Below are 15,517 nucleotides of genomic sequence, written 5' to 3'. Positions count from 1 at the left end.
CCTCCAGACCATGTATATCTCTTGATTTCTGTAAACTCTGCATCCAAATAACCCTCAGAAATTACTGTGCTTCTCAAATACTTTCGAGCATCCCTAATTTCCATATTCCACTGTTGGGTTTCTTCAGCTGCTTAGGGCCTAGTCTCTAAAATGTTGTCCCAAAATTATCTCTACTTCCTCTTCCTTTAACACTTCCTAAAACCAGCCTATTCAATGAAACTCTTGATCAACTGACTGACCAGAACCTTTCTCAGTGTCAGTTTTAGATAATCTCAAAAGAACTGCAATGAATTTAAGAATTCTGACAGTTAATTCGTTTACAACAATCACTGTCAGCAGCATCATGCTCCTGCCCAGACAATCTGCTTTAACAACATTGAATGAGGGATATGTTTTGGCTCAGACACATAATAATTTGAATCATGTGTTTCATGTTCAACTCCTTAAAAGGGATTGATAGGGCCTTGATTTATCATTCACCTGAAAAATGGTATCTCCAGCTATGTATAATACCTCAGTACTGACCCTCAACAGTGCAGCATTCCCTCAGTACTAACCATTTGACAGTGCACCACTCCATCATTGCTTTGGTTCTGTTCTCTCTTCTCTGGAACTGGAATAGAACCCATGGCCTCTCACTATCTCAGCAATGGAAATATGACCCACTCAGCCATGACTGACAGCTCCTTGGTGTACAAGTCCCATCCTGTTAAAGCAGCTTCAGGAGCAAGTGACCATTAACCCCCTCATAGGAGGTTCATTCATGAATAATGATGAATTCAGAATTTTTCCCAGCCCTAGTGTGGCGAGTGTGTGATGGAATACTCCCCATTGCTTGGACGTGTACAGGTGCATGTGAGAGGGACCCAACCCCCGAAATAGGTCAGACCATTGACAAACACTTCTCACAATTTTACACATTTTCTGGCACTGATTCATGACAGTGCACTGAGGACCAGTAACCATTAAAAAATCTGAGTGCTTTGTTCAGGGAACGGATGGAGTGAATATTGTGAAGTTAATCGACAGAAGTCAGAGTTTGTTTCTGATATTCATTGCTTGTCACGACATCAAACAACAACCTTCACTGTTGACCTTTAGCAGTTTTGATGCTGACAAGTTTAACTCAATGCCTGGCCTCCGAGCTCTGTTTTAAAGGCCCTTCGTGAAGCTAGCTTTTGAAATTTAAAAACGAAACCTTTCCCTATCACTGAGCTCGGAGCTCATTGTCAGTATTTTCCTGTCATTTCAGTCCCTGAGCATTTCTGACAGAAATGGCACCTCACCAGGGACAGGTCGCACTTTCATGGAAAAGATGACACGACCTTTCTCTTCACTCAAATGAACAGCAAAACACTGCAGATGCTGGAAGTCTGACAGAAAGTGGGTAAAACCACTCCGCACAGCAGAGAGAAATTGAGTTCGGGTAAAACTCCAACAAGCTGGGACATTATCTTTGGGTGGCACAGTGGCTCAGTGGTTAGCACTGCTGCCTCATAGCACCCGGATCCCACATTCAATTCCAGCCTTGTATGGAGTTTGCACATTCTCCCTGTGTCTGTGTGGGTTTCTTCTGGGTGCTCCGGTTTCCTCCTATTATCCAAAGATGTGCAGGTCAGGTGAATTGATCATGCTAAATTGCCCATAGTGTAAGGTGCATTAGTCAGAGGGAAATGGGTCTGGGTGGGTTACTCTTTGGAGGGTCGGTGTGGACTTGTTGGGCTGAAGGGCCTGTTTCCACACTGTAGAGAATCTAATCTAATTGCCTCTTGTTATTTTCTTTGAAATACACGTGGCCTGACCAGTGCCTTGAATATCTTCCTGAAGTCTTTGGATTTGTTCCTGGCAGAACTCATTTTCACATCACCTACAAACTTCTTATTCATGTCCCTTACATGTAAATCTTCAAAATTAGTATTTATGTCACAAATAGGAAGGGGCTTTAACTTCTTTCATTCCTGCAAAGCCAGCCTGACTATAACTTAAAATGCTCACTCCATCCCAAACCTAACATTATAGTCTAGATTCTACACACCCTCTGTGGCAATTTTAAAGATGGGAGGGCTCACAACATCAAGTGGGTGTCTTAACTACTAGCGCATCCACATTGAAAAGGCATCTGGATGGGTACATCAACAGAAAAGCTTTAGAGGGCTATGGGCCAAATACTGGCAAATGGGCTCGATTAAATGAGGATATCTGATTGGCACGAATGAATTGAAACAAGGGATCTGTTTCTGTGCTCTACAACTCCATGACTCTATGACTATATATCCCCACAGCCAGCCTCAAGTTTAGTGGGGCCATTGATGGCATTAAGCAGACCACTTGTATTTAAGGCTCAAAGGTAGTCAGCTCAAGGCCATACCACCCCCCACCACAATCCCAGTGTCCTTTAAAACCCACTTCCAACCCCCTCACCCCCTTCACAGGGACCTGCCAATCTGGACCCAAGAAGCTTACCTGAAGTATCAGTTCCACTTTATTGGGAATAAGTCTAGCCCCAGCATTAGCCTCTGTTCCCTTCTGGTGCTGCTAGGAGCACAGAGATAATTGTTATCTGATCAGTCAACCTGGGAATTCCTCCTGAGAAAGTGGTGAAAGTCCCATCCTGAGCCAACCAATGCTACACTTGGCAATAAGTTGCTCTAAGGCTGACTGTCTCTCACTCAATCAGTCTTTACTTCTCTTGCTGTTACCCTCTTAGTTTCTCCTATTGTTGAGCTTCATGTTCAATGTCATCCAGGTTCCCTTGAGTACAAAGTATTCCCCTGCCATTGCTCTGTCCTGGTTTTCCAAACGAAAAAGAAAATTTCATGCTAAGTCTTTTTGTCTAATTCATTGGCATAGAAAGTAAGTACCTACAGCTCCTTCACTGATCTTTGTAGAGACATGCATTGGATCAAAGTCCTGGAACTCTCTTCCCAATAGGAGTGGGAATTCCTGCATCTTAGGGATTGCAGTTGTTGAAGAAAGCAGCGCACCATGATGTTCACCAAGTTGGACAATAAATGCTTCCCAGGCCAGGAATGCTGACACACCATGAAAGAATGGTGAAAAACAGCTTTCCAACTCAAAACTGCCCATTTTCACCTACTCTCTGTTTTCCATCCATTAACCAATCCTCAATCCATGCTAGTATATCCCCCACAATCCATGGGGGGGAGGGGAATACACTAGCAATTATATCCCAATTTTTTTGTGTTTTATTGAATGTTCTGAAAAATCTAAATACTGAGTTTCTCCTTTATCTACCCAGCCAAAGTACAACTGCAAAGGGGACCATCATTCCTGTGAACACGCTGTTTCTCTGAATATACCAGTAAAAGATTTCAGTCTTCTCCTTCAAATCTTAACAGATCATTTAACGTTTTGCAGCTCTTTCAATGTTCTTTGTTGAGCTTTACATTTCTCTGCTGAGCCCTATCTTTTAGCATGATTGAATCCCTCACTCTGCTTTGTGGCATTAACGTAAGTTGTTGTTGTTGTTGTCTTGGTGGGTTCACTGAGCCTAAATGAGGAATATTAGACTCCAGCTGGAAATGTGTTGCTGGAAAAGCGCAGCAGGTCAGGCAGCATCCAGGGAACAGGAGAATCGACGTTTCGGGCATAAGCCCGTCTTCAGGAACATCGCTACTTATTGATGCACAAGAACCAGTGAAATTGTGCAATCCTTTATCATTTGAAATTTAAATGGCGGGGTCAGACTAGAGACCATATCTCTCAGTAGGTGGTGATATGACTTCTTGCAGATTCATCAGTCCCTGATAGAAATGGACACAGTATATGATGAGTGTGGGCTCACCGAACAATTTTCAAAGGGAACTCGATGAATGCCTGAGAAAATCTTTCCAGTAACAGCTAATCAGTGTTTAATTTAGACTGTGAAGTCTCATATCTGGAGTCTCGTGGAGTGGGAGAGGAATTTTCCAGAGGTTTTCCTGAAGGGATGAGCTTCTTTTGCCTGCACCAAGACACAATATATTAGGAGGTTGGAGGATGGCAATGAGAGATTATACTATTTACTGGATGTAGCAAGCTTAATGGAACTGATAATCTTTATCATTGCTTCTCTGTGTAGGTTTGTGCAGATGGAATGGTGCCAGATTAGTGAGCGAGATTGATAAATGAATGGCATTTGCAGCTCATTAGTTTATCAACAGTAGTGTTTAGTATTAGCTAAGGTGGAAGATGGGCAGGCATCCAGAAGTGTATTTGAATAGTCAAGTTCAGAAGTAGCAAAATAGAGGTAGCATTGGCTGACTTTACAGAGGTAGCAATAAGTCAAGAGAAAAATTACCAACACAGACTAGTTGAGTCATCTGGCCTGACATTGTGATGTATTGTGTGTAACCTTCGCTAATTAACAATTCAGCTCTACCTTCCTTAGAATGAAGGAGACTGTTACTCTGGAAGATGCAAATTAATGTCTCCACTAAATATTTGAAGTACCCTTTACAGCAGTGCCTCAGTTCAAACACAACAAACTAGACATCCAATCCTGGAAAGAAATTTGAGAGCATCAGTCAGAAATAGTCTGAAGCCCTAAACACAGTGATTGCTCCCAAAGCAACAGAGTATTCCCAGTGATTTGTGGTATTATTCAGCTGATGGAATTCTCGGGATAAATATGAATGCTGAGCTGCTGGGAACCATGTCTGGGCTGCTGTCAGTTGGTTTATTTATTAATTGATTGAATAATTGATGTAACCAGATATTTCACCGCAATCTTCAATTACTGTCTGAACTTGGACTTCACCCCAAATGTGAATGCATTTTGTGCAGCAACTGAAATCGACCAATATAAATCCTTCTTCTCAAAAGATATAAACAGAGTCATTACAATATTCCAAACCATGCACCATTCTGACTTGCAAATATACAGTTGTTCTTTTAGTGCCAAAAGCTCAAAATCCTGGAATTCCCTCTGTCATGGCATTACGAGTGTCTATATAACAAATGGACTGCAGTGGTTGAAGAAGGGAATTCATTTTTTCAAGGGCAACTAGGAATGGGCAATAAATGCTGGCCCAGCCAGTGATATCGAAGTCTCCTGAATGATTTTTTTCAAAAAAGATTAGGATCAGTGTAATGGCTTGTCTTGAAATTACACAACCAGAGAGCACTGTCAGTTATCTCTGCAGCTTTGAACATAAGGTCGAAATAGGATGTCTTCAAAACAGAGCAGAAAGCAGGTTGTTGCTAGAATCACAACCATAGTTTCCTCAGTGTAATACTTTGTTTTCAACTTCTGGCAACAACTAACCGCACATTGATCAAAGGAGAAAGTGACAGCAAACTAGACAGGACATCCTGTGGCTGCATAAAACAGGACAACATTGACAGTGTTGATGTCTAGGAAAGAAAGTGAATAACAGTAGATGCTGATCCATAACAGTATGACTCCACCGATAATGACCATTGAACCCAGCAAAGAAATAACTCACAGATAGTGAGCGGTGCAAATGTAGAGGTCACAAGTTCTGTGGGACATCACTACAATCATCATTAAATAAACAACAAGGGAAGGAAGGGATAAAAAATACGTTTAAACCTTCTCCATGTCTAAACTCAGATTATAAGGGCAGAGTTTTAGCTTTGACGTTTGATGGGCTGGGAAAAGTTATAGCTCATTCTGAGTTCAGCTGAATCAGGGAATGCAACAGACAAGTCACTGCCCTCAAGAGATAGCTTGGAAAATTAAATATTTTCTAATGCTGGAACTCAGTGATTTAACCCAATTTACAAGTTAAACTGTTGCCTGCCAGATTTCCAGTGTTTAATCCCACATGAAGGCACCGGGGATCAATGGTTTGAAGCATTTATTCATTATCACCCTCACCCACTGTCCCTGAATCAGAGCCTTTCCAAGGCTGTAGTGGGGGGTTGGGGCAACACAGACCTTCAGTGAATGCACCCCCTGTGGACATAAGTGAACAACTGAGCTGCATACATTAAGTACATGAGTTGCAGAGGAATGTATGGCAAGAACGAATACAAAGACATTAGTAGAAATGTCTGAAAGACAATTAGGAAGGCAAAGAACTATGTAATTACATTATTAAGGATCACAAATTTTAAAATATAGTCTATTTTCAAGCACATCCATAAAAGGAAGGAAGACTGTGATAGGGATAGTGCCATTAAAGGATAGGCATGTTATGACAGAGAAATGACAGAAACAATAAAGAATTGTTTGTTTGGTTTTGGTATTTACCTGAAAGTTAGACATATAGAGACAATTAAGAATGATGAGATGAGTTATGTGATCATTACTTATTTAAAAATCTAATCATTTGAAAAGGTGGAAGTGTTAAATAAACTCTATAAATTCAGACAAGCTAAATCCCCAAGTATGGATGAATTGCATCCTCTTAATTTAAAAGAATCAAGGAGGAAGACAGCAAAGGTAATCCTACCCATATTTAATAAAGCATAGTGCCAGAGGATTGGTGGATAGCTAATGTAATTCCTATATTTAAGAAGGGTGGCAGAATATATCCAACTAATTATCGGCCAATCTGCTTAACATTAATAATAGGAAAAATAATGAAATCCCAACCAAAGAAGAGATTGGAAGAACATTCTCAAAGTATTAACATACAATAATTAATGTTCAGCACAAATTTAAAAAGGGAAAATCTTCCTTGACCAGACACATGGAACTTTTTGAGTAGGTAGCGGAGAGAATAGACACTGCTAATAGAATAGATTTGATTTTCTGGATTTTAAAAAGGCCTTCATTCAGGTGTCCTATGACAAACTAACAAGTAAAGACAATGGGAGGTGAGTGGGCAAGGGGCAGAGTGAATTACTGGCTGACTTCAAGGTAGAAAGCAATACCTGGGAATTAATAGTGGCAGAGGATTCAGAGTGGCAGAAGGTAGAAAGTAGTGTTCCACTAGGATCAGTGATGGGACCGCTGCTTTACCAGCACAATTTATATTAATTGTCTGGAAAATAGAACCAAAACCTCCATTCTTAAATTTATGGCTGATGCTCAATTGAGGGATATAGTCAATACTGAGAAAGACTGCAACAAATTACAGGAAGACAATAATGAAATTGTCGGTGGTAAATAATCAGCAAATACATTTCAACAAAAGTAAATGTGAGGATCTAAATTTTTATTACATTTAGTTTGCGTCACATAAAGTCAGGGTGGTTAAAAAAGTGTTTGGCACACTTATCTTTATTGCTCAGTCCTTTGAGTATGGGAGTTGGGACGTCATATTCAGGCCTCTCCTGGAAAGTTTGAGTTCTTAAGAAAGGCTGGATAGGCTGAGACTTTTTTCACTAGAGTGTAGGAGGTTGAGAGACAACCTTATGGAAGTTCATAAAGTAATGAGGGGTATAGATAGGGTTAATGGTAGTTGGTCTTTCCCTAGGATTGGGGATTTCAAGACCGTAGGGCGTCTTTTTAAGGTGAGAGGAGAGAGATTTAAAAACGATGAGAGACAGATTTTTTTACTCAGAGAGTAGTTCGTGTATGGAATGAACTTTCTGAGAATGTGGTGAATTTGGGTTCAATTACAATGTTTAAAAAATATTTGGTTAAGGACATGAACAGGAATGGTTTGGAAGGACTTGGGACAGGAACAGGCAGGTGGGACTAGTTTAGTTTGGGATGATGTTCAGCATTGACTGGTTGGACCGAAGGATCTGTTTCCACACTGAATGACTCTATGGCTCGATGACTCGATTACATGGAAGGTGTGAATCCATGTGAGGGAGAGAAATAAAATACAAATAAACCAATCATTACAAGTTGCAAGACATTTTAGTTACAACACAAAAAGGCAAGCCAAATACCAGTTCTGAAGGACATATTTATCGGCATGATCTGCTAAACTTGTTTTTAACAAAATAAACCACAAAACTGTTGATGCTGGAAGTCAGAAACAAAAACAAAGATTGCTGGAAAAATGCAGCAGGTCAGGTAGCATCTGTAGAGAGAAAACAGAATTAACACTTGAGGCCCAGTGACCCTTCTTCAGAACTGCTTTGAACCTTTGTTAGCTCACACTTAGATTGTATGCCAGTCTGGTTGCCAAATTATATATAAGATATATATAGGCTTGAGAGGTTGTGGACAAGATTTACAAGGGATGCTACCATAAATGGGTGCATGTATATCACAGAAAATAATTGACAGGCTGGGTCTTCTTTATCTTGAAAAAATTAACCTGACATGGCATAATAACAGAACATTGGAAACATTAATAGGTTTAGATAAAGCAATGATGGGTTTATGAAAAGTACGTCATGCCTAATACATCAATTGGAGTTTTTTGAATATGTAACTAGTAGAATTGATAAGGAAGAAACAGTGAATGTGGTTCATTTAGATTTACAAGAGGCTTTTAATAAGGTAGCTTATAGGAAGTTAGTGGGCAAAATTAAAACGTGGAATGGAGGTTAAATATTAACATGGATTGAGAATTGTTTGACAGATATGAAACAGTAGTGACAAGTGGAGTAGCATAAGTGCTTGGACCTCCACAATTCATGATAATGAATATATTAATCACCTGGCTGAGGGATTGAATGCAATATTTCCAACGCTTACTGACAACACAAAATTGGCTGGGATTGTGAGTTGTGAAGAGCATGCATAGTGGCTTCAAGGTGATACAAGTACTAAAAGTTGCTGTTTAGCAACTTTCATGTTCCCCTGCAACCCACACCCTCTTCCAACTTTGAAGAGTATTATCATCATTCACTGTTGCTGTGTCAAAACCTTGGAACTCCTTTCTGAACTTAAACCAAGTAGACTGCAGCAGTTCAAGAGGTCAGCTTACCCATCACCTTCTTAAAGGCACTTAGAGAGGCACAACCTTGTTGGCCTCAACTGTGTTGCATACATTACATGACAGAATTAATGATAATTTTATTGTGATTGTGAATTAGTTTAAGAGGTTGTATTCAATAAAGTACTGAATAGATTTGATGGAATGTGCCAGTTTGGGGTTCCATCAACATGAATTTATGAACTGAATGATTTACCTTTATGCCCATAATTACTTAAGTGGATAGCCACAATCCAGACTACAGTATCCCAGTTCTGGGAGAGTACTCCGAATTTGGAATTTAATTGCTCAATGAACACAGCAGTTTGAAGTAATTGCCAAAACAGTATGTGATCTAGAGATGGTACTTGAGTAAACATCACCGCTGGGTGTATGCAACGACCAATTTCAATTAGTTAATTCATGTGATCAAAATTTGTTTAATATTTGCAGTCTTCTAATTCAGTCTCAACCTCAAATACATTCTTTCACAACAGGGAACTCACTGCCTCTTGTAATCTCTTTGGTCTTAAACTAAGTTGAACGATGGCATTACCTCAATATTCCCATGGAGTTCCCACAGGGAATAAATTAAAGATGCTGAGAACCTATCGCCTCAAACTTTAATTTGAGAGATTGCCTGCAGTACCTAGGGAAGGATCATTTCACACAGAAAACCATGGAAACAGTTCACAGCATCAGGAATATATACTCCTTGATTCTTCCCAGTTCTGGTGTTCCGAGTAAGTGATGATAACGATTGAAGTTGTGTGAAGCTATGCGTGTTTTGCAGTCTCTAGCTTCGAGCTGTGACTGGTAATACTATATGCTGACCTCATAATCAGCATTAAATATCCGATCAATGAAGCGACTTTAAAAACTATACTGAATTATTCTCTACAATTTATTTTCCTTACCTCAAATGAAAATAAACCTGTTGGTCACTTACTGTCTTTCGTTATGGTCAAAGCTTTGCATTCAGTAGAATTTTGTATGCAGCTGAATCAGACTCAGGCAATTCTCAGGTAGGGTAGGAATTACTGAGAGTATCTGGGGTTACAGAATTGCATTGAATGTGAGTGACCAACTGGACTTAGTGTTCATGAGGCTTCATTTACCATCCTCGTACAGATGGAAGGGTGGCAATGTAAGCCCACTGGTTAAAAAGAACAGAGAATTGCAGACCAGGTCAGGAGTGGGGAATGAGCCGTTGCCACTGTGGGTTTATGGAAGGAATGCATTGGTAAAGAAATGGATGTGGTGCTGATCAAGTGACTTTTGTCATTTTGTGGATAAATATTGTTGGAATTTCACTCATTCAGCGAGAGAGTATTCAAGCACATCACTGACACAAGCCATCTAAATAGTGGACAGAATTTGGAGGGGCAGGAAATGAGTTACTCGGCACATTTTTTTTCAACTTCTGACCTAATTTGTGACCTCCTGAAGTTATAAACCTGATCCAGTTCTTTTTTGTATAAAAGAACTGTTCCACAATATTTAAAATGGGGACTCAGCAGTGATAATTTCATTGAATCTTAAGGGGAGAGGGCTAAGATCTGAAGATTCTTGGCACTTGAGGCCGCAAATATCAGCAATGACCCACGATGAAAACCTTAGCCTTCTAGGTCACCAACTGCTTCAGGATTTGAAATGTTACAAATGGTTCTGAGTGAAGGGCAATCATCGATAAACATTCTCACTTCAGAACTTATGATGGAGGGAAGGTCTGTCTGCCTGAACTGCTCGCAAACAAAGCTTTGCACTGCACTTAGGTGCACATGAGGGTAAATCAAATCAGATCATAACTAAACATCGGAAGATGGCTGAGCCAACAACATGCCTTGAGGAATTCCTGCAGAGTCCTGCAGCTGAGATAACTCGCCTCCAACAACACAACCACCTTCCTTTGTGCCAGGTATGCCTCCAACCAGTGGAGTTCTCTCCCTGGTTCCTATTGACTCCAGTTTCACTAAAACTACTTGTTACCACAATCAGTGGAGCATGGCCTTGATATCAAGGGCTGTCACTCTCACCTCACTTCTGCACTTCAGCACTTTTGACCATGTATAAATCAGAACTTTCATTGTTCTGTTCAGGGACCCAAGAACTTGATAACCTTTGTAACAAGCCATATTCCATTTGCTATCCCGTTCTACCAGATTTTTAATAATCATATTGCATCTAATCTTGTTATCATTTTAAAAGTATTCCTCATTTTCTTTCTCAGGCCAAACTTCAGGAAAACAGGTCTCCTCAAATATGATGATTTAGAACATTAAAAAGTCATCTTTTTCTCCCAATGGCCATTAATGGGGAGATCAAAATCTCATGTAGACTAAGTTGAAATCCTCACTTACCCTCAATGGATGTACCAATATAAAAAGACTAATGACCTGCATCTATGCTGCACCTTTGAGGTAGTGATATGTTGCTAGGTAATTCACAGGAAGAATGAGGAAAGAAAATTCATCACCAAACCTCATAAGTAGCCAATGGGACAAGTGACAAAAAATGTGATCAAACAGGTAGGTTTGAAATAATGTCTTGAAAGAAGAGAGAAGCCAATGGAGTTTAGTAAGGGAATTCCGTAAGTGTAGCCAGCTGTGGCAGAATTATTGAAATCTGGGATGTGGCTGTGGTTTGCGGAGGGGACAATACACAAAACGACAAAATTGGAATGTTGCAGATGGCTAGGGATTGGAGGAACGCCCAGTAATAGAAAAAGTTGTCGGAGCTGCACAGTGTAACTGGTGTACGGCAAGGAAGGGTTACAGCGACATAAAAAGTTGCAAAGGTTAGGGGAGGCAGAGTAATGGAATGATTTGATTATGAAGATAGGAATTTAAAGACTGAGATATTGACAGAGAATGCAGATGAAGGAACATGGGTGAATAAGATCTGTTGCAAATTAGTCATTGATTTATCAAAGTTTGGATGGGCTGAAGTTGACAGAGGGTAGGAATGTGATTTCAGCGGGGGCACTGTTAAAGTAGACAAAAACAAAACAAAGAATTGGGGATGCTGGAAATCTGAAACACAAAAACAGAATTTGCTGGTGTAAGTCAGCATGTCTGGTCGCATCTGTGGAGAGAAAACTGAGTTATTTCGGAGCTGATTGCAGCTGGGAAAAAGGTGGTATTCAAATAAGTGAAGTGTTAACTCTATTTTCTCTCCACAGATGCAGCCAGACCTGCTGAGTTCGTCCAAGCACTTTCTGTTTTTATGTGAGGTGAATTGAATCATTTTATTGACCTCGGCTTTGTCCGTAACATAGGTGATCTTTAAAGTTCTGTTTTATTTCTTCTCTCTTTCCAAGTGAGTTTTGCCCCCTTCTCGCCCCACACTCATCAAATCCTCTGTTTATGAAACCCCTTTATTTAATGACCCATAACAAACTGTCTTCAGGATTAAAGGAAAAGGTCAAACTGGAGGATAAATTTTCATAACTCTGACACACTCACTGACTCATGGATGTACATATACACACATGTGCACACACACACAAGCATGCAAGAATGAAAGAAGAGAAAAGAAAGAAAACAAATAACAATCACAAGTAAATTTAACAGAAAAAGATATAGACATCTTTCACTTGAAGTAGAGTCCACTAAAATAATGTCAAGTGAAGGTTCTTGCAGTTGGCTGTTTTGGCAGCATTGCTTTTTATAGGAGCTGGATGCACGAGGATGCAGTTGAAAACGTGGCAAGATCATTCTGGGAAAGTAGGAATTAGTCAATGTTTCAGGAAAAATAAAGGATCTTTCACAGAAATCAGGTTTCAAGTGTGGTCAAGATTAGAGGCAGGCTTTTAGTTGAGACTCAAGCTACTTGCTGCTATTTAGCCTCATGCAAAAATGTCGACATGAGTAAGAGTTCCACATTGTATCATTAAAACTTGAAAAAAGACTAGACTATGACGACATCTCACAAAGGGAGTCATTTGGAATTGGTTTGTCCTTTGGACAACACATTGAGTCCTTTTAAAGATGTGAAAATTCAAAAGCTTCTGAGATTGAAAGGACTCTGCACTGTGCATCCACTCCAGCAAAATCCAGGTTAATTTGTTTTTGCTTTATAGACCAATCATTCATGGAAAGTTAATGAAGCGGTCATCTGAATTTTTAAACCGAATAAGACAGATACCATTGTAAATAGAACTCTCAGAAAGGACTCCGACACATGCCCTGAGAGAGAAATTTCTCAGTCAAAAAGAGCTCGAGGAAAGGGATTTTTCAGAAATCCACCACAGTTTTGGTTAAAGAGATTATGCAATTTGTGGAAACTATAGTGAGAGAGCTCATGAAGATCAACAAACCTGCGCTCTCTCTCTCTGTCTCCCAGAAAGCCTAGTCTATCTACTGAGACAAGCAACCTCCACCTTTTCGACTACAAAATCTATCACATCTGCTGAACTTGACTTGAAGTTTCAAATCTTTCATTTCAGAAAAAGAAATCATCAAACATGCTGAAGGGGTGACATGCTGGCTCAGTGGCTAGCACGGCTGCCTCACAGCACCAGGAACCCAGGATTGATTCCAGCCTTGGCTGACTGTCTGTGTTTGCCCATTCTCCCTGTGTCTGTGTGCATTTCCTCCTGGTGCTCCGGTTTCCTCCCACAGTCCAAAGACGTGCTGGTTAGGTGGATTGGTCAAGGGGAAAAGTAGAGTGATAGGGGAATGGGTCTGGGTTGGTAACTCCCCCTCCCACTCCGCCAATGACATGCAAGTCCTTGGCCTCCTCCATCGCCAGACCCTGGCCACACGACGCCTGGAGGAAGAGCGCCTCATCTTCCGCCTAGGAGCCCTCCAACCACACGAGATGAATGTAGATTTCTCCAACTTCCTCATTTCCCCTCCCCCCACCTTATCTCACTCCCAACCCTCAGATTCAGCCCTCTTGACCTGCAATCTTCTTCCTGACCTCTCCGCCCCCACCCCCTCTCCGGCCTATCACCCTCACCCTCACCTCCTTCCACCTATCGTATTCCCAGCGCCCCTCCCCCAAATTCTCTCCCCCCTACCTTTTATCTCAGCCTGCTTGGCACATCAGCCTCATTCCTGAAGAAGGGCTTATGCCCAAAACGTCGATTCCCCTGCTCCTTGGATGCTGCCTGGCCTGCTGTGTTTTTCCAGCACCACATTTTTCAATGCTGGTCTGAAGGGCTTGTTTCCACATTCTAATTAATAACTTCAAAAGCAACAGGACTTCAGAAACAATATACTAGTGTGCTTTTCATCTGTATAAGCATATTTTATACAAATCTATTTCTAATCTATTTCTCTGTAATTTAGCTAATAACTGTATCACCTTTGTTTACTCAGCTGCTTACAGCAAAAGTTCCATCATCAACTAACCTTTTTTCAATGGCTAAGGTTTTGATGAAAAACCAAAAGACTGCTAAACAAACAGTATAACTTCAGCTTTGTGTATGCTGGAGATCTGAAATAAAACAGAAAATGTTGAAGAAACTCAACAAATCTGGCAGAATTTGTGGAGAGAGAAACAAAAGTTAACTTTGCCAGTGCAATATAACTCTAAGCCTGCACTATATTTTTATTCCAAAGAAGAGTGATATTTGAATCAAACCGTGAACTCTGTTCTTTTCTCTCCATGGATGCTGCCAGATCTCCTGAGCTATTCCATACCTTTCACAGTTCATGAACCTGTCTGTGGTCAGGTCTGTTGTGATCATGCCATGATATATAGACAAAACAAATTAAGTGGAATTCATCTAACTGGACAACCTTAGTGAAAGAGAGAAGCTACGAAGCCCAGTGCAGTACAGCAGTCCTGAGAGAGCCCTTCAAATTTGAAATGTAATTGCATAATAAATAAAGCAGAACAAAATGATCTCTGAAACTGCTTGAGATTTAGAGATTAACTTGATGATTTTGAATGATCAATATAATTACTGAGAGAATACAACTTCAGATTTTCCTTATTTGATTAATGTAATCAGAAGCATCCACTCTTTAGTGTCCTCCAACTCAATCTCAGCATGAAATATATTCTATTCAACACGGAGTTATCTTGGTTGTCTGTTTGTTTGTTTTTTAAGTAGAGAAACCAAGTTGAAAAATGGTGAAAATTCAATGACACGTGGATTTCCCACAGGGTAGATGTTACAAGCTTTGAGAATGTCATTCAGAGAGACTGATTAGAATTGAAAGGACAGACCATTTTATGCAGAAAAGTATGAAAATGTTTTATAATTTCAGAGAAATGTGTAATTCTGGCTCTCATTAGCTTCCCTGGTAAATATGACCATAAAACTTTGTATCAGCTGGTCTCTGGACTGACTCTTTCATAAATGATAGTATTACATGCTGATCTTGTGATATTGGATTATACAGACACCCAATCTATGATATCATTTTGTTCAGTCAAATGTCCTCAATTATCTCTGCAGTTTCATTCCACAACAGCCACTGAAAACAAGTCTATTTGTAACTCACAGCCTTACAGACTTATCATTTTATTGCCTTTAGTAAGACATTGTGTACCGTTGAATGAGACATCAGGACAAGGAACCTGCAGACAGGGAATTTCTAACTGTGAGTCTCTGTCAATGTGAAATTGGACTGAGTATGGGTCACTCATCGAAGTGTGAACACTTAACTCCAGTGACCATGGATTACTAAGGTTATCTGTCACTGCAGAACTGTACTCTATTTGCATCAGTAACTGGAGTAAAACAAATTGGCTCTATTTTTATAGCATTGTTT

This window comes from Chiloscyllium plagiosum, unplaced genomic scaffold, assembly GCF_037043375.1.
Source record: "Chiloscyllium plagiosum isolate Xiang-an unplaced genomic scaffold, Cpla_swu_hap1 HiC_scaffold_35, whole genome shotgun sequence".
In the NCBI taxonomy this organism is placed as follows: Eukaryota; Metazoa; Chordata; class Chondrichthyes; order Orectolobiformes; family Hemiscylliidae; genus Chiloscyllium; species Chiloscyllium plagiosum.
This window is presented reverse-complemented; position numbering follows the sequence as displayed.